Genomic DNA, 19,167 nt, shown 5'->3' on the forward strand with positions numbered 1-19,167 from the left:
CTGCTGGGGACCCCCATTATGCTCCATGAGCCTTCTCTTCTCTCAGAGCCTCCCCTTCACGGGTGTGAAAAGAGGCGGGGGTGAACTTCCAACTTGAAAATGTCGGATGATTCTCCCTCCACACCTTAACATTTGCTGAGGAACTTGGCAATGTTCTACCTATAAAGGTGTCCTCCAAAGCCGTGCGTGAATCAGATCCTGGTTATGAAACCACATGTGTGCAAAGTAGAGGGTAACGGTGGAGTGTGAAGAACCAGCTTCCAGTTCATGATAAACTGATAAATGTTTATGGAAGTCAGGAAGGCAGCGAGAGGGAGAGGAGGAAGGGAAGAAGAAGGGAAGAAAGTGTTGGGGGCAGGGAGGATGGAAGCAGTTAAAAAAGCAGGCGTTTTGCAGAGAAGTTGTCGGTTTGAATCTGCTCTTCCGTGCACTGACAGCATGACCTTGGATAAGTCACTTGCCCGCTCCAGGCGTCAATATTCTCATTTGTAAAGTGGAGTAAAAAATAACTACCTCATGGGGTGATAATGAAGATTAATGAAATAATGCATTTGAAAGGCTACTTAATGCTCAATAGAACATAAGATATTAAGAAAAGAGGGAGAGAAAAGATGAGAGAAAAGATGAAAGAAGGTATGGGAGGTGGGGGGCATCCCTGACTGAGCCCCCGCTAAGCAGTGGCCATATATTTTGATCGATATAACCTAAGGAACACAGAATCGGGGAAAAGTCTGTCATAGAAACCGAGAGACAGGGTAGCTACCTCTTTTTCTCTTTTAAAATTTGGAGGCATGAAGTTAAGAGATAGGCATCCTTTTCAGGTTACCCCCAGATTCCAGTTGCCTCTGCTTATGTTGCTTTGAAATACACACCAAGCAACCAGTGCCGTGGGAGAACAGCCCCCTCCACCTGAAACACACACACAGGAAAACACACACACACACACAGCGTGCACACCAGCATCCCCCAAAACTCACTGCACCCCCTCCCACACACTCACTTGCATCCCCAAGGAGCTCTGAGCAGCCCAAGGTCGACTCTCCTGTGAGGATCAGATGCAGTTACTCTTCTATCACTTTCAATTGATTATCTTAGCATTATTTTTCCCGTCCTCCCCTCCCTGCTGATGAGATCCACTTCCTCTCTTCCTCAAAGCCCCCGCTCCTTGCTGGCGCGCCTGGCATCAGGCAGAGTTCATCATCACACAGGGTTATTTGTTCACCCTCCTGGGTCTGTGGCTTCTGAGCTTGGGGAGCTGAGTCTGTTGAGCTCGCCCTGCACCTAGCACCAGCCTGGCTGGAATCAAAGCCTCACACATACCAGTGCCAAGGCGAAATGAATAGTACATAACAATGACCCTTTTCAAAGGCAAGGTCTCAAGCCCTCAGAGTCCTTGAAACAAACCTTGACCTTGGAGGATCCCTCAGCCCTAGTGTGTCTGTGGCCTCTGCGTCCAGGGCCTCTGCCCTCTGACTGCTCTGCAGCCTCCCAGGCCAGGCGAGGCCCACTTTCTGGGTCCAGAACAGCTGCCCCCTTCCTCAGCAGTGACTCTTTATCTTGAATAGATGGGCAGGACCCCACTCAGTGCTCCCCAGCTCAGAGCCTGGGTCTGAGTGTCCGTGAGAATTAGGATCCAGATGCCCATTTTCCTTTTTCTGCCCTTGACTCAGACCTCAGAGTCCCTGGAAAAAATATTTCCTTTTCTACCCTCTTGCAGGGTGGACTGTGTCTCTCTAATAAATAGAACATGAGCCAGAGCCCAGCCTGGAAGAGCTCTGGGGGTGTCAGCGAGCCCAGGAATCTGCCCTTCCTCTCCAGGCAGTCTCCTGCCAGACCCACCCCTCCACACCCCCCTGACACCTCATTAAATCAGTGGAGACATGGCAGAGGCCCGGCCTGGCTCCCCAGACCGGAGCCAGGTCAGGGGTGGATGAGCATGCTGTTGCGGGAGAGCGGTCTGGGACAGTCCTTTTTCCTCTTGACACTACATAATATCACCCAAGGCTCCCCACCCCTCCAGCCTCCAAAGCAGCCAGAGAAACAAGAGCCACTGAACTCCCTCTCTCCTGAACTCCATTACCCCCCTTGCCCCCCTCTCCTTTCCTCTTTTGCCCCATTTTTCTCTCTGTTCATTCCTCTCTCCTCCAAGGCTCCTGTTCTGGCCTTCGTCCCCAACTCCCCCATCGCCCCCCTTCTTCTTGGGCCCCCTCCCTCCCTTCTCTCCTCTCTCCTCCCCCCTTCTCCAGCTCACCCTCTACTTGCTCCCTTTCTCCTCACCCTCCCTCCATCTCCACCTCAGCTCCATCTTTTCAAAGGCTGTGCAAGCACAGACGTCCCCCAGGTAAAGCTTCTCTCCTGAAACCCAGACTCACGGCTGGGGGCCGTCGTCACTGGACCATCTCTTGGCTCTGCCTGGAAAGCCACCAGAATGACAAATCTTTGGACAAATTACTGATTTCTCATCTAATTTACATCCAATTAGTGTGAGTGAAATGAATCATGTGGTCAGCCCCTCAGGGGAAACATTGAGATAACAAATACCCAGGGCTTCTTTCCTGGGGAACTGACGGGCCCTTGGGGAAGTCCATGATTTACCCCTCAGGTCAGAGGCCCCCTCCCTTCCCCCAGGCAGGTTACTGGAGCCCATAGATCAGCCCTGCCCCTCCCCACAGAGACCTGGGGTGTTCAGGCTGGTGAAAAATGGTTGGGTGAGATGAGGATCAGATTGAGTGGATCCCCCACAGGGCAATCCACTTTAGGTTAGAAGGCCTAGAAGAGTCTCAGGGACAAGTGCCACATCCTCGACTCAAACCCACCACCCCATGTGGACCTCAAGAAGCAGGAGGTCCAGGGCTCTGGGGGCCAAACCAGCATTTGCTGCCATTCACTGTGAGGTCCCGTGTTCAGCAGCAGCATGGTGACTCCTAATCTGCCCCAGAAGGAGCCCCAGAAGGCAGGCATTGCTGCGGCCTCCACTTTACAGGGAGGGAAATTGAGGCTCAGAAAGGATCTGCACAGGCTACTCAGCCAGGAAGACGCAGGCAGGGGTTTTTAACCCCGCAGCTTGATGCCAGAGAGCAGGTCGTAACCAATGTGCTCTGCTGGCTACGCCCATTTTGCAGAAGAGGAAACCAGAGTTCAGAAGAGGGAAGTCTTTGGCAAGATCACAGAGCCCTGTTGGCAGGTGGGACATGTCAAGTCCAGTGGGTTTCCTTTTCTGGGGGCTTCATCCCAAGGCTCAGGGTAGGGTCGGGGCCCCTCTGACTCCTGCAGGTAGAAACCCTTTGAGGTGACCGCGATGGATTACCTGGAACCCCCTCCACTGCAGAGGAGAAACAAAACCACACGCACACCTTGCCGTGCCTGGGTCACCCCTCGCTTCTTCGTGCATGAAGAGCAGCAGACGGAATTCAGAAATGTTTTTCTAAAACAAGAAAGATTACTCTCCGAACCGTTTGAAGTGGGAAGACAGGGGCGCGGGCGGGGCGGGGTGGGGGGCACTGGCTTCTTGTCTGAACAGTGCAGGAGCTGCATGTTTGGGATGAGTTTGATCTTCCTGTGTAAACTTGTTTCTAGTCTGCTATTTAAAACCTGGCATATGGATGGGATCTCAGCTTCCAGTACTGGCAGTTCTTAACATTCACAGCGACTAAATAAAAAGGGAATTTTAAAAACCAAATGCAGTTTTACCCCATAACGAGGCAAAGAGAAAACTACTAAGAAGTTAACAACTCCCGAACTTGGGCCCAGCCAACCCTCTAAATGTGGAGGCTTTTCCAAGGCAGTGTGGGGTTAGCAGCGAAGGGACCAGCATTTTCTGAGTACCGAGTGTGGGCCGAGCCTTTTGTGCTGGGGGTTTAACTCCCAGATGGGGCTTAGGGTAAGGGAAGGACCTAAAGGCCTTTGCTGTCAGCAGCCAGAGTCTGCAGCCCAGCTCTGCCGCTCATGCTGCGTCACCTTGGACCCTCTCAGAGCTTCAGCGTCCTCAGCTGTGAGACCGGTCTAAGTGCAGGTTTCGCGAGCTAATGCTTAGAAAGCGGGTCACACGATGACCAGCACCTACCAAGTGTGCAAAGACTGCAGCTTTTATTGCACGTCTACTGGAGCGATGGGATTAACATCCTCATTTTGCAGCCTCTAGGGTTGCAGGCTACGTGGGCCATGGCAGGGGGTGTCCCACCCAGCTCTTGTAAGGGTGAGAAGCTAACCTGGGAATGTGGTGAGCAGAGAAGACTTGGGGTGAGCAGAAGGAGACAACAGAGCCTGGAGAAAAAGGAGGGGGGCTCGGGGCTACCTTGCCATGGGCAGAAGTGGAGTAGCAAGACTCTTAGTGGGACCAACCCCGATTCTTTCTGGGTCCCCATCACAGCAGCAATTAATAAGTGCTTACTATGTACTGGTACTGTTCGAAATGCTTTACACATTTTGGGTCTTTTCCCACACAAACTTCAAAATGGCTCATTGGAGTAGTTATTGTTTTTAAATGGGAAATGGAGGCTCAGAAGCTGAGGTTAGACAGTCAGTGATGGGGTGGGACACCCACCAGGCAGCCAGGGTCCAGCGCCCTATTGAGCGCAGGGGCTCCACAGCACAGGGCCTGGCACCAGGGGGCAGCCTGCAGCAGAGAAGGCAGAATTATACCCAGAGAGACAGAAACTGGCTCCTTTGGTCCATATAGACAATCAAGTCAGCTGCAAGCTTCCTACGAGCTCACTAGACACAGAGGCCCTTAAGAGCCACTTGGGTCTCCATGCACCTCCCCCTCACCCCCTAGCAATCAGACCAAGCACCTGAACTGCCGCTGCCGAGGCCCATTGCCTCACCACCCCACAGAACAGACCACAGGACGTGAGGCCAGCCCAGGGAAAGTGATGAGGGGCTCAGTAGCTTTTCATGTCCTCAGTCTCCAACTCTGACCAGCGGGAAAGTCGAGGCACCGACAGCACACACGGTGAATGAGGACTAAGTAAAACAGCTGGGGCCGCACCTGGCCCAGAGTCTTTGGTTCTGCTATTGCCACGACCAGGAGGGGCGACGTGTCCCGCTGGGCAGTGCTCACGAGGCCAGTACCAAAAATATCGAGCCTGGACGCTTCTTGGCCAGCAAAGCATAGATGAGGCCATGGGGGTATTGGGGTGCTTGATGGGGAATCCGGTGGTCCGGAAAGAACCACAACCCCATGATGTCATGGGTCATCTCTGGTTCAGTTGTCCCCAACCACAGTGACATCCCCTGCTCTTCCACGGCTGCTCTCAGGCACTTCTCATCCGGCTCCCTGTTTCGCCAGAGCATCCCCCCGGGAGGAAGAACTTTGTCTTGACTTGGAGATTTGCCCCAGGCACAGAGGACGCGCCTGCTCGGAGCGTGGGCTTCAGAGCCTGCCACTGTCAAGACTTATGGCTGCGCCTCTCCCCCTCGCTGGGGCTGGCTACATCACTTATCTCCCCGACGCTGACCTGCCAGCAGCTGCAGGAGGCTCTCTCCGGTAAGATTTGATTAATGAGGTTCAGCAGCAACAAATCAGTCTTATGGAGCAGCCCTCCCTCTCTGGACACACTCGCACAACAGCCGCTGCATACAAACCGCAGGCGGGCGGGTGTGGGGCGGCCTCCCAGCCGCCTGGCAGTGCCGGCGCCGCACCCCGGTTCCCAGGCCTCACCTGGCTGGGCCCACCTGCCACCCGCCAGTCCACAGGGCATCCAAGCAGGAGCGAGAGGCTTTGGCTTCCCCCCTAATCTCCAAGATAATATGATTATTGTGATAGTGACATAAGTCTTAATAGCTAATACTATTTTTGGACTTGCTGAATGCAAAGCACTTTGCTTGATGTGATTTCATTTAATTAGTCCTTCCTATGGAGCAGGAATTTTATTATGCCCATTTTATAGATGAGGAAAGTGAGGCGCATGTGGGCTGGCAATTTGCCCAAAGTCACTCTCCTGAAAGGGGGGAGGCCTGGGATTTGAACCTGGACATCCTGGCCTTTAATTACATGTCTTGTGTTTGAAGTCTTAAAATTCTGGAAATTTAATGAAGCTGTGGTCCTTCTCCTTGGAAAGATGCACATTCCTATACACGCATTACCACGCAACTTTAGCATGTACAAATGCACCTACCTTCAACCCCATCTATTCTGAGGACCCTCACCACCCCTCACCCATTCAGCCCTTGATCTTTGCCCCTTCCGCCCCCCACCTCTCATGTAAGCACAGAGGACTGGAGGTTTCCTCTTCCCAGGGCCCATCCCTGCTCCTACTCTCTGTACCAAATGCATGATACCCCCGAGTCCTACTTCTCAGTCTCATCTGCTCGCTCCCATTTGGAAAGCTGGTGTCACTGCAAGGCAGACTGTTTTTCTTTCTAAGTTTCCAACCACTATATGTGCATCACCCCAGCCCACCCCTCTCCTTATCCCGACTCTTATTGGAACTGTTTGCTTCTCAAGCAGTTACAGGAAGCCCATGGCTCTTGGAGGTCTGTCCGCTCCTCGCAGCATAATCTACGCATCCTTCAAGTGGGTGTCACTCCAGCCACCAGTGACCCCACGTCACCTACCAGGGAGCCTTTCTGAAGTGGGCATCCCACTCAGCTGCCCCTCAGGACCCCACAACTCCTCTTGCCACTACACCACCCAGTTTTGATCCCCACCCTTTGCTTGCATGCTGAGAGGGCTGTGGGTCTCGCCCTTCACGCCCCCCCTCTTTACCTTCCCCAAAGATCTCACATCCCAGAAACATTTGTCAGGAATTTGCCAATAGTCACTTTTTCATCTGCTGGGGCAAGAGTCATCTTTGCATATAGATGTTTTGTAATAGATGCTGCATTGATTATGTAAAGTTCTTTTGGGAATCGTCTGGCCATTTCTGGGTCTCACTGACCAGATGGATCCACCTTCAACACATACCTCGGATCTCCTGGGACAGGATGCTAAGTCACCTGAGCCAGAGGCTGGGGGAGCAGAGGGTCCCCAGGTGGCCTCCCAGGCGGCAGGGACAAAGGGTTCTGCCCATCTGCAGTAGACATGTATGGCCATTCTACTTTGGATGGATGGGCTGAGGAAGGTCCAGTTAATGTGTATGACCTGTTCCTGAGTTGGAAATAGTGATGATGAATCTGTCAGTCAACATTTTTTGTGCTTTGCAGAGTACATAGCAAAACACGCTCCTCTGGCTGGTCCCTCTGCATCTTGGCCTCAGAGCCCAGGCCCAGGCATTCTGTCCTTCAGGACTGGATGGCTCACGCTTTGCAGACAACTTGGGGATGATTATAAAACAAATACTCTACCAAACATGCTGGTCCCCTCAAAAAAAGACTCTCCTGCCAGTTCAGGATGTCCCCAAGATTTTGGAGTTGGTCTCTGGAAGGTCCTTTGGAGTTAGTGATCAAGCCCCCAGAAAAGGAAGCCGTTTTGCATAGGTGTGGGTTATGGGCACAGGAGGTCACTGAGGAGCCATCCCAACAGCACCAGGTGGCTGGGAGGAGGGAGGTGCACATGAGCCAAATCCCTGTGGGACCCAGCACCTCCTGTCAGTGTGCCCAGCATCCTGGGGAAATTTGAAGGGACACTGAGGCCATTCAGCAGGGTTGCTGAAGATCTTTGGTCCAGGGCAGGCCAGGCCCTGGGTGGGATTTGCCTACCCTCTGAACTCCTGGGAGGCAGGTGCTCAACTCTTCCTCTGGCCACTTGGTCAGTTCTCAGTCTGCAAGGTGCAGAGAGATCTTCTCCCTGGAAGGCCCCGTCATCTGCAGTGCCAAAGTCAGCTCACCAAGACCTCTGGCTCCATCAGGCCTCTGAGACTCTGCCTCGCGGTACATTGGCCAATTCTGCTGGACCCAGACACCCTGCAAACAACCCCAAGCCATTTACAGTGCTGAGCTGTGGCTGAGCAGCAAAGCCCAGTCAAATCTGCAGGAGACTCAAGGTGGCCAAGCCCTGGCCAGCAGAACTCCCTTCCTGCCTGCCCCGGGGCCGGCATTCCCTATGGCAGCTCCGGAGCGTTCCCTGGAGCCTCCTGCTCTGGCTCCTACCTGAACTTGGCATTCCCATGTGCCAATTAGAGTCACACCTCCCATTTAACCAGAAGCATATTTTCCAGCTTGTTCTTCCACCAGGCTGGGCTCCAAATGCCTCTTGTGGTTGTTTCCCGAAATCAAATCCAACCTCAAAGCATGAAGATTTGCCATTATTAAAGACGAGCAAAAGCATATGCCCGAGGCTCTGGAGAGAATTTCTAATGAGGATTCCAAAGATCACAGCCGACTCTCGAGCTCTCAGAATCCGATGGGCCCTTAACAGTCCTGGAGCTCCTAATTACACTCCCCGCGCACCTCGCGGAGCCCACCGCCAAGCCTGCACCACGCGGCTCCCGCCACAGCGGCCTGTGTGATGTAGAGGTGGCGTTTAAAGTGGGTGTATAAAGGGAACAGCCAGGCACAGTCAAAATTACCCTTACAAATCCCTTAGGAGGGAGACCAATGCACCATCTCAGTGAGACCAGCACAGCAGGCTTCCCTCCAGCATTGGAACAAATCGCTTTTCTTTGGGTTAAGCACCAGATGAGGTTATGGGCTTGATTCGAGGGACCACATTCCATGACGGATGCGTGTCTTTAAACACCAGAATCACCCTCCGGGTGATACTCAGGAAAGGAGGCTCCGAGAACCAAAAGCCACTGGGGACAGGAAAGGATCCATCTCCCATCTTGTGCTTGCTCTGGGGCACAGTTCCTTGAGTGTAATGGGGGTCGGAATCCCCCACGTTATTCTCCACACGCACACTTTGTGGTGGTTGTTATGCTGTGTGCCTATCCACAGATGAATTCAAGTATATGAATGCAATCTCCCTGGAAGACTCATCCTCTGCATTATAATATGTTTATATCTTCCAAGGCTACTTCTGCATTCTAAATGCCACTTCTTCCAGGAGGTGTTCCCTGATTGCTCAGCTGGAAGTGGTGTGCCCAGCCACGAACGCTCAGGACCTTCTCTATACCCATCTCAAGGCCAACGGCACCCTGTGCCTCTTGTCATGGTAACTATGTCATGTCTTATTTTCCTAAATGTGTCATAAAGTTCTTAAAGACAGGGACCCTCTTCTGTTTCTCCTCTAGGGTTCCCACAGTACTTGACCCAATGTTGCCATTTAATCTTTATCAATTCAAAGACTAGATGTATGCATGAATGCATGCATGAATATATGAACTACAAAATAGCTTCTCTTGGGAAATGAAAACATTTGCTGATCCAGAAATGGTCTACCCCTGACTCAGGACAGGATGAAGTGAGGATTTCCAATTTGACCTGACCCCACAGATATCACACACCTTTGGGGAATGTGTCTCTGTGCCTTTTCCTCCAAACTGCCTTCCCCCAGGCTCCTCCCAGTCTCATGCACCACACACACCACATCTGCCTGGCCACCAGGGCGGAAGGCTTTCCCAGAGCCACTTCCCCCGACCCAATAGGAAGGGTGGACATTAACACCCCCATTCCATGTGTAAAGAGACTGAGGCTCAAAGAGACATACCTGGTCCACAGTCATGGCAAATGAACAAAAAAGCCTGTTTTTTTTTCTTTTTCTACTTTCTGTTTCTTCTATGCCCCCTTTAGATAGAGAGGCCGTTCTGTGTATAATAAGTATCTGATTATTGTGGGAGCCTCACCCCTTCCAGACCAAGGAGAGGCCAGAAGACAGTGCCAGTCCCTTTGCAGTACACGGCTGGGAAATGATTTTGGAGGCTCCCTGCTAAGAGCTGAAGTCCAAAACACGCCAGGTCACCTACCTGCCCCCTCTGCCCTGGACTCTGCCCAGGACTTCCAGGACCCTGGTGCCCAACTCTGAAGCAGACAGCACCGGTTGAGACCCTCTCCATTTTCCTTCCCCCCATTCCCCTAACGGTTTCAGGTCCCCCAGGAGGAGGGCACAGCACGAGGAATGAGGCTGTGGGACTAGCTGAATTCAAATCCCAGTTCAGCTTCTCTCACACCTGTCTGGCTATGGGCAAGTCACCCTCTCTAAGCTTAGTTTCCTCATCTGTAAAATCAGGATCACAGTGCATCAAAGTTCAGCTGACATGAAGCCTGTGACAAATGGTAGCAGAGGTCTCAGCTTAGACCTCATTTAGAGAAATTCAGATCAAATCTGAGGGCATGCCACATATACAGCAGTTAGAAGCAAACTTCAAAGTCAGACCCCACGGGTTCCACTCCCTGCTCCTGCCTTTATTCACCCATTGTGTGTCTCAGGGAAAGTCATTCACCATTTCTGAGCTTCAGATTCTTCACCAGTAAAATAGGAATTAAAAATAGTTCCTAACTCGTGGGCTGCTTTGCAATGAAAGATAATTCCCATTAACAGCTGAGCACAGTGGCTGGCACTGAACTGGTACTCACTAAATGTTAACCATTAATTACTGGCCATTGTGAAAATGCCAATGGATTGGTGGGCAGGTCTGGAAGGAACTGATTTGTAGGAGGTTTGGACTTATGAGGAGGGAAACAAGACTCTGGGTGCTGCTCTGTCTGGTGTCTGAGTTCTGCTGAGAATTGACAGCAAATGAGTCTTTCAGGCACCTGGGTACAAAGTGAGATGCAGGGTGGCTAGTGCAGCAGCATCTTCAGACATCTAAGATAATCTATTTGTTGAGCAACTACTATGTTCCAGCCTGTTCTTAGTGCTGGGGATTGAGCAATGAACGGGAGACATGCAGCCCTGCCTTCAGAGAGAAAAATCTAGTGGTGTTTCTAGGCCTGTGCATGGGAGGTACCTCCCTGGGGGTGATTTTAAAGGTCTTGGGGTGGCCCTGCAGTCTAGGCAGGGTGACATGCTGGTGCGACCAGGTCCAGCCTTCAGACCTTCCTGGAGCAGGAGGAAAATATCAGGGTACTGCTCACAGTTACTCCAGGGGGCTTCCAGAAACAACAGGAGGAGATTGTGAAGGAACACGGAGGGAGCACGGGAAAATGAATCTGGGACTCAGGAAAGTGGTTGAGAGGCCACTTATTTACCTAGTAGCCAGGAACATGCAGGGAAATGGAGGTGAAGAACCAGGTGTAACAATACATCCTCCATAAGAAATAGCCATGCTCCTGGCCTGGTGTCCCCCAGGCACGGGCTTGCTCCATACAACACTACCCTCTGCACACGTGGGTTTAAAACACACTGCCAGCACATCCCTTGCTCCTGCAGAGGGACACAGCACAGGCACCTGGCAGGAAATGCCTCTGGGGTCCTGCCTGTGAGTTTCTGTCAGTCCCCATCTCTGGCACCCTGTGGCTTTGGGACCTGAGAGATCCAGACTCCTGACAGTCCCTAGGCCCGGGTCTGCTGCTTAAGTAGTTGTGCCATTTGGTCAAGTTCCTTCAACTCTTTGAGTCTATACCCCTTTTCTGTAAAACAAGAATGGTAAGCTGCCCTGTCTCACATGCTGGCTGTGCTGATAGCCCAAGACCAGCCATGTCAAGTCCTTACAGCTGGCACAGAGCAGGAGCTTCAGAAATATGAGCAGGTTGCTTACACTCCACCCCACAGACTGGGGTGCACTTCACCCCACTGTGGGTCTGGGGCCTGCTGGCCACACAGCAGCTCTGCCCACGGGGCTGGGCACCTCAAACCCAGAGGTCTCGTCCTCCACCTTGTCCACCCCAACAGGCCTCATTCAAGACTCCAGCTGTCTCCCCACCTCCCACCCCTCCTCTCTTCCCCAGCCTTTGTTATCTCAACTACTTTAAGAGAGTTCTCTCTTCTCCCCCTGACTCCTCTGATGCTAATCTCTCTCCATAAATCATACCCTCTAATCTTTTCATCACCTTTCTCTGATTAAAGCAGCCTGGGGGTTGGGAGCCACGATGATCCTCGGTGACTAAAGCGCTTTGATGTCCAACCCCAGGCCCGAGGCTGTGGCACTGGCTGGCGGTCAGGCTCCCCTGCCCCGTGGATGTCCTGGCCTGGCCCATGCCTGCTCGTGGACACGTCCCTGCGTCCCTGCGTTGTCCTGGGCTGCTAGCACAGCCGACACCTCGAGGATTTCACAGATCTCTTCATGAATATTTCTCACTACATACTGGATGTCATTATTCTATTGAGAATCAATTAGCCCAAATGTTGTTATGACAGCTACAGAAAAATGATATTTTTAGCTTTGCTTTATGCTGCTCTGTCTCTTCACAGAATTATTGAAAACCTTAAAAGTGATCTAGTGGCGACACGGGCCCCGTGGCAAGCCGGGAAGCGATTGATCTGGGAATGTGGAATTATGGGGAGTGCAAGGCTTTTCTCAATGAAGCAGGAGCTCGGCAGACATAACTTTCAGAATGGAAGGCAACGCGTGACCTGGGGCAAGATACTTACTCTGTCTGGACTTCAATCTCTGCATCTATAAAGTGACAGTAATTGTCCTTACCTCTAGTGTTGAGATGAGCATACATGGGACAACGCACAGAAGACACTCAGCAAGGGATATGCGTGGCAGCACCACGGCGAGCCCAACACGTCAGGGGCACCACTGCCGAGTAGCTAAGCAGGGGCCTCTGGGATACAGCTGCCAGGGCTCAAGTCTCTGCTCTGATGCTTTGTAGCTGTGTGACCTTAGACAGGTCACTTAACCTTTCTGTGCCTCCATTTTATCATCCATAAGATGATAATCAAGTGTTGTGAAGAGTGAATGAGCTGATCCAAGTAAAGCACTTAAATATCCCAGCTGGCTCAAAGCAGCATAAGCTCTTTTCAATGGCGGATGGTTATCCTTGTCCTCTGCTTTGTTCAGCTGACCCTTGGGCCTAAAATTTTCCCCCATCCTTGCGTATTCAAATCTCTATTTTAAAATCTAGCTCGACTGTCACTCCACTGCTATGCTCACAGGCAGGTTGGGATGCTGGTTCCAATCACCACTGGGTGGCCAGGAGTTGGGCAGGTGACCTCTCTGTCCTAGCTTCCTCAATGGTAGAAAAAGGACAATAGTTTTGTCCCCCCTCGGATGAATGGCTAGCCCTGTCCTGTTCTGAAGTGGATAGACATTTCCACCTTCCATACCAGGCCTTCTTGGGCAGCTGCTAAAATTCACGTGCACACTCCTCACCTCAACAGGACAGTTCTGCAGACTTACCGTAAACAAGGAAACAGCTTATGGCAAAAAAAAAAAAAAAAAATCCTCTTTGGCATGGAAGGAAGAGACAGTTCCAGGAACCCCTGTAGCCTTGAGCTCGGCCAACAGGAGCCCGTGTCAGGGAGGAGCCCGAACCCACCTGAACATGTCTGCGTTGGCCACAGAGCCCCACTCTCCCATCCAGAGGTGCTGACCAGCTGGAATTTAACAGCATTTGATTATCAGCATCTTTTAGCAGGGAAGTGACCAGAGGAGCAGATTATAGAAACTTCCCATGGGGATACCCCAAAAGTGTCTTGTATCCTATGCCCACTGGCCCGGCTCTGCCTGAGTCAATCCTTGCTGTGTTCTGAGGCTCAGTGCAAATCAGCCTTTATGAATGTAGCCTCCACAACCCCTTCACTTGACATTACCTTCACCCGCTCCCCCATGGCCCCCTTCACACCATCTCTGGTTGCTGCTGCAGCCCTTGTCATGGTCACTCCCTGACCCCAGCCTCTGTGTGCAACATTGTCTTCCCACTGGGCCCTGAGCCAGCAGAGCAAGCCAAGACTTGGCTCTAACGGGCTGAGTGCTTTCAGTTCTGTCTTCCTTGTCTCGTCACCACACAGTGTCCCTCCTCAGAGACTTGTCAGTCACTGCCACCCCCTCTTTGGCCTCTAGAGGAGCACCCTAGCCAAGCCTGTGTTCAGGATCCTCCACACTGCATAGCCTGGGGGCTGTTCACACCAAGCACCATGTGGACAGCGCTGCCCCACTTGGCTGCCATACTGTGCTCCTGGCCTTTTAAGGACTTTCTTTGATTCTGGACTTTTCAAGGGTGTGCATACCCATGTACTTCAGTTAGCATAATTTCTTGCTGTAGAAATATTTGGGGAAAAAAAATGTTACAAGTTGACTTTGGAAATTATGTGGCTAGGAACAACTGATTTCTGTTTGGCTATGATTTTTCAGGGATCATTCTTGAGGATTGTTGAGAAAAGAGACAATCAAATCTGCAAACAGATTTCAAATGTAAAGCTCCTTTGATGACTAGCCATGATAAAAGTTGATCTCGTGTTTTAAAGACATTTAATTAAACATCTTCTTTTTTTATTTTGCAGCTCTTTTTGCATTTTAGAGCCAATAATAATTCTTATAGAATTCAAATATTTTCCTGGGCCTTAGACATGAGCAAAGGACCTTCCCTATTCCTTCCTAGATGACAGAGACCAATCTGTAACTTTGAAAGAGAATTTGCTGAAGGATTGGTGATAAGAAGGAAGCTATGTGCACCCATTTATTTCTGCATTCTAAGCATAATTATTTTTTTTAAGATTTATTTATTTATGCATACAAGAGCTAGGGTACAGGTCAGAGATGTGGGGAGTTCGAGGATTCACCAGACATAGTGGGGAACAGAACAGGCAGATCAACCAAGGTACACTGCTGAGGGTAGCAGCGGGCGAGTCAGGAGAGGTCTGCTGCACGATGTGGGTTGCTCCCTGGCCAGCCAGGAATCGAACTCATGCTGCAGAGGCTGCAGATTGCTTCATAGTGTGGTGCTTAACTCCTTGTACCACCAGGGAGGCCCCTAAGCATAATTATTAATAGCTCCCCTTTTATTGTCCAGGGCGTGCCTACCGATCGCACGGTCACCTTGGAAGGGAAGAGGCTACCTTAGAGAAACATATGGCAGACCGTCTGGGTTCCTTTCAGGACAAGCTTGCAGTCTTTCTCCTGAGTCCCTCCCATGTGCTCCAGGGAAACTCATCCTCCACCCTCATCCTCACCTCACCAGCTCTAGGAATATTCTAAGCATCCAGAACAATCTGGCCCTCACGCAACAGATAGAGAGCTTTTCCTCTCCCCCGCCAAATGCGGGCTTGCCAAGGTCCTCATTTCCTGCACAGGAATGACATCTTTCTTAGAAGACTGACAATGCACATTTTCATTTCCTTTTGCAAGAACCCCACTCCCACCCACAAGGATTTGCTTTGGCCCTATGCCCCCAACAATACAATCGCAAAATAGTTCCATGTTGATAAATATCCCAGCGTCTTAATCTAGATATCTTCAAACCATAAATCTTTTATGGAACAAGGCAGAATCACAATCAATCGATCTGTTTTCTCTTTTAGCACCAATCAGATTGTATTATGATTGTATCCATGGGACTCCCTCCCTGAGTTGTGTGTTCTGAGAGATGTGGTTACCTCATTCATCTTTCTGCACTCCCAAAGCCAGTTCCCAGCCTAGCACACAGAAATGCTAACTAAAGCATGAGCGGATGATTAAATATGACAATCACTTTCTGTTAGATTGTGAGCTCCTTGAGAACAAGGACCGTGCTTGTTCATTTCTGTCTCCATCATACTTTGCAATGGTCCATGGCAGCTCTCTGGAAGACAGAAGCTCACGGATGGGTGGATGGGTGGCAGGGTGAGGAAGGAAGGAAGGATTAGGTAGGGAAATCCTTAGCCTGTGAGATTGGTATCAAGGGAGGAGACAGAGCTACTTTGACCTCTAGGACTTTTTCAGGCCCCAACTTCAATTCCCATGACCTCCCTATGGCTCCCATCTTGCAATTCCCAAGAAAACCATAAGTATCCTTCCAACTCCTTCTACTAGGCGCAGTGTGAATGGATCTCTCTTTCTTCTAACCAAAGGAGCATGGCTCAGCTTTGACTCTTCTCCCAAGTTGAGGAGTAGACAGGAACTGACACTTACCTCTTGCCTGTGGGTCTTAGGAGGCATGGCATATTTATTTCCTCTCATGGCTTACCCCAAGATATTGCTAGAAAGCTGGGTGTTATCAGAGCCTTGCTAGCTCAGATCAGGTTAATAAGCCTGCCCTGGGAAGTTCCTCTGCTGGTCTGTGTTGGGGCTAAAGGGACTTTTAGGAAGAACTTGTCCCTTACCTTTGAAGCGTCTTTGGGCTCCTAGTATCACCCTCAACAGTTGCTGTGTGTGGTCCAAGTAAGCCATCCCCTGTTCTGGGCCTCGATTCACATCTGTAAAATGGAAGGAAGGCATTAAGCCTTTTCTTCTTGAATATATTGAGCTATGTGACTTGTTAAGGTCACTAACATAAACCCATTGCAAATTTTCCCCATCCTTTGGATGGGATAACTAAGTTTTGAGCTCAAAACTGTTCATGCAAAACCTCCGCCCTTTACTGGCTTCCACAAAAGCACAGAGAACATGTTGTGATTTTGTCATTTTCTGAATATGTGTGGGTCTCATGCTCCTATAACTCATGTTCTTCCTGTCATCCAGAATTCCTCCCCCATTTTCACATGCATAAATCCAGCCCGGCTTTCTAGTCCAGTCTTCTCCAGGATACCTTCTCTTCTCCCCTCCTGCAAAGCTAAACACCTCCAGGCCTGTGGTTCGGGCCCCAACTCCCTAGGCTGATGGGATTTCCTCTGCAGGCTGGTGACTTCCCAGGGAGCAGAAAGGATGGCTCTGCTCACCCCTTTCTGTCCACAAGGGGCTTTCAAGGGGTTCTGTCCATAGTAGACACCACTGAGTGTTGAATGGCGCCGACAGCTTGGCAGGGACCTTTATGATGTAGTAGAAGGATCGTTTATGATCTAGTAAATGTTCACAAATTATTTTTAGACTTTCCAAAAAGCAGACCACAAAACAGAAAGTGTTATGTTTTGAAAGTGTGTGAGATGTGTGTGTCATATATAGTCATTCGTGGTGGCAGGATTTGGGGTGACTTATTTTCTTCTTTCAGCATATCTGTATTTCTAAATGTTATAATGTGAGCATGTATTACTTTCAAAAGGAGAAAGCTGTTTAAAAATAAATATGTAAGTGCTAGTCTAGTGATGAAAGGACAGGGCTCCAGTGTGCCACCAGACTCTAATTTGAGCTGGATCTTGGAGCAGAAGTCATCTCCCGGCAGCCAGGTGGCCCTGAGACACGGCCACTGCCCCGGGAAGCCCAGAGGCACCTCTAACTGCAGGACTGTTCCAAAGGAGTTTGCTATGATCATTCGACAATCAGGAGGAGTCCTAGTGGCACTGCTTTTGCTGACAGCGATGAGGACTACCCCTCCATGGACACCATGGACACAGCACTTTACAGTTTACAAAACATTTTTACATACCACCCCCAACAGTTGCTGTGTTGTCTTTTTTTTTCTTCTCAATCCTGCAAAGCAAGTATTAACATTTCCTACTAACAGATGAGTTATGGGGAGTAGAGGGACAAACTGAAGTCAGGGTCAAGGTCATAGAATTGGCAAAGGATAACACCTTTCGATAAAGCTAAGACCTTCCTCTCCCCCCACAAAGCGTACCATTCATGGCGCATGGATCAGACAGGCTGTCTGGAGTAACAAGACATCCACACATCTTTCCGAGTCTGAGTGATTCAGTCTTGAGGGAGTTAGGGCTGGGGGAATGCATATTTTCTGCCTGTAGTCTGCAACACAGATGAGCCCTCCAAGAAGTTCCCTCCAGGAGTAAACCAGCTTGAGGTGCCCCCTTAAACCAACCACTACCTGATGCTTGGAAAGCCTCTGTACATGGCAGAATTTCTGGGGCCGTGGGCTTGGGGCCAAGGAGATGAGGGGCAGGCAGTGTCTGGAGCAAGGTTGGGAATTAGAATCAGGGTTCTTGGAGTAGAATCAGGACTTAGCTGTACTCTAAGGAAAGACAGCAGGGACCCCCCAAAGCTCGGATTCCTCATGAACAGGAAGTACCCAGAAAAAACCCTCTGACCTGTCACAGAAAAGCCCCCATTAGTAATTGCTCAGTGGCTCCCACCGTTTCACCAAAAGGCCTTTATTTCTACTCTTCTACAGACCTTTGATAGATTCGTTGGGAGGATCTAAAAATTAATAACATTTTCTTTATAAAATATAATTACAATGAGAAAAAATAAAATATAGTATACTAAGGAAGATATTAAATATTGAGTTTGTATATAACTTCTAAGTTAAATCTTTTCAAATGTTTTAATGAGAAACGTGAGTTCGCTTTTGGAAGCATTTTTTAAATATCAGGTTTTACACTGGAAATGATTATACACAATTGATCAAATGACTCCACACAAATCAACAAAAATTTAATGAGGATCTTTTCAAGTTCCTGACAAGCACCATGAATGAGAAACCTTGTTGTCTTGTGGCAGCGATAAAACATTCAAAATCATTTTTAAACAAGTATTCACCACATGATTAAAAATATATTTACAGAGTCAAATAGGTCTTTTTAACTGACAAAAGTTACATTGGAATTTCTTGAAGCAAATGGGTGTACTATATAATCCAACTTGTGCACAAAGTACTTAAAATGATACATCTTTCCTGCAACCCAGGCAAGAGTGTCAGATAAGCCAGGCTGCAGAGAATGGAGTGTCTCTAGTGGATGAGGCGAGGAAAGACAGAAAGACCCCACTGCTGCCCAGTCCTTGACCCCACCATGGGCGGTGACACCTGCAGACAGGAACACACACTCCACGAGCCCCTTGGTCACCATGAAACAGTGGTGCGCCTGGAAATCAATAGATAAAGTAGGTGATGTCCAGGTAGAGGAGCTTCTTTGACAACTTCCAGCTTTCCAGCTCACTTCACTCCACCTGCAAGAATGTCAGGTTGCCTCTACCCATCCACCCCACCCACCTCCAAAAAAAAATAAAAACAACTTTCCCAAGGAACGGGCACAGGCTTTATCCCTGCCAGAAACAACCAGCCCATGACCTCCAGATGCCCCAGGATCACCTGAAGGGGGCAGTGGGGCAGCTCGGGCTTAGAAGGTCCCATCTTCTAAGAGGGGTTTGAAGGTCTAGAATTTTCCAGGAGGAATTCTAAGCCAGCTTCAAAAGAGTGGTGGAGAGTGGAAACCAGGGGAGCAGAAGAGAGAACAAAGGCCAACTGGGCTAAGGCCACTGGGGCCTTCTGCCTGGCTGGTTGCCCCAAAGTGTCACGGCTGCATAAGGCCTGGCCTGGCCCAGGGGGGACCTGGGAGCTCTTCCCTCTCCTCTCCTACTTCTCCAAGGACCCTCCGGAAGGGCCCTGAATGTACACTGAGGCAGATTAGGGAGAAACCAGCCCAGCACGAGGTGTCCA

This window comes from Talpa occidentalis, unplaced genomic scaffold (assembly GCF_014898055.3).
Source record: "Talpa occidentalis isolate TD23 unplaced genomic scaffold, MPIMG_talOcc4v2.1 talOcc4.9, whole genome shotgun sequence".
Classification (NCBI taxonomy): Eukaryota; Metazoa; Chordata; class Mammalia; order Eulipotyphla; family Talpidae; genus Talpa; species Talpa occidentalis.